The 916-nt window shown below is 45.3% G+C and overlaps 1 non-coding gene across 1 annotated transcript; it reads left to right on the top strand.

Annotated features, from left to right (window-relative positions):
• The first annotated feature begins 258 nt into the window (after positions 1-258).
• Trnar-acg (transfer RNA arginine (anticodon ACG)) lies at positions 259-331 on the top strand. Its single transcript has one exon. It is a non-coding gene; the product is annotated as a tRNA-Arg (tRNA).
• Positions 332-916: the final 585 nt, after the last annotated feature.

The raw sequence follows: 916 nt of genomic DNA, 5'->3' as shown, positions 1-916 counted from the left end.
AATAGGGTGATAAAAATCGAAAAAAAAAAACAATCGAAAAGAGCGACATGAAAGCCAAGCATCTTATTTTCTACAATAACCACTAACCAAGCTAATCAGCTTGCGACGGCGCAACTAAGCTGACTGCGCATGACAAACTGTTAAAATTAGATGCTCTTAACTCAGACGATCTCAGACAGCGGAGCATTTCCTCTAATGAAATAATCTCATGTTAAAGACGTATTTTTAAACAAAACGAGCCTCTCTCATCCCACCCGAGGTCCTGTGGCGCAATGGATAACGCGTCTGACTACGGATCAGAAGATTCCAGGTTCGACTCCTGGCAGGATCGGAAAAACTACTATGTTTCTTTTTTGGTGCATGATACAACAACATTGATTTGATATTTTTTTCTGCCCTGGAGCAAAAGGCCAACAAGAAAATGCGCACTCAATGTACTAAGCTGAGTGTTTTTCTTCGACGTGCTATTATTAGATAAGATTAGATAAAGATGGCGCTCAATCTGCCCTTGACCTAGATGCTTGCCCGGCGTAACTGACCGATAGGGAAAGCAATGCTCTCTCACTCTCACTCGCCTACGCACTGTCTCTCTTTGTTGGTGCGGGGGCAGCGCTGACCCACATAGCGATTTCTTCGCCAATTTCTTATCAAACGCTCCACAATATCTCACCACCGCTGCGAAAAACGTCGGGTGAGTTTTGTTCGATTGAATCTGACCTTCTCATCATCCCCTACGCAGGATGCCATCGTGACGCCGGGTAATTAATTCATTCCTCTTCGGTGCGCTTCCGATCGGGTCGGTGGAAAATTTGCTCCCCCGGTAAGATGAAGCCGGACCATCATATCTCGCAAGATGGTAATGTGGGAGGAAAGCTAAGGGTATGCTTCGTCAGGATTATCGTCGATGAAGAGCGAT

Source organism: Anopheles nili, chromosome 2 (assembly GCF_943737925.1).
Source record: "Anopheles nili chromosome 2, idAnoNiliSN_F5_01, whole genome shotgun sequence".
NCBI classification, from domain to species: Eukaryota; Metazoa; Arthropoda; class Insecta; order Diptera; family Culicidae; genus Anopheles; species Anopheles nili.
This window is presented reverse-complemented; position numbering and strand designations above follow the sequence as displayed.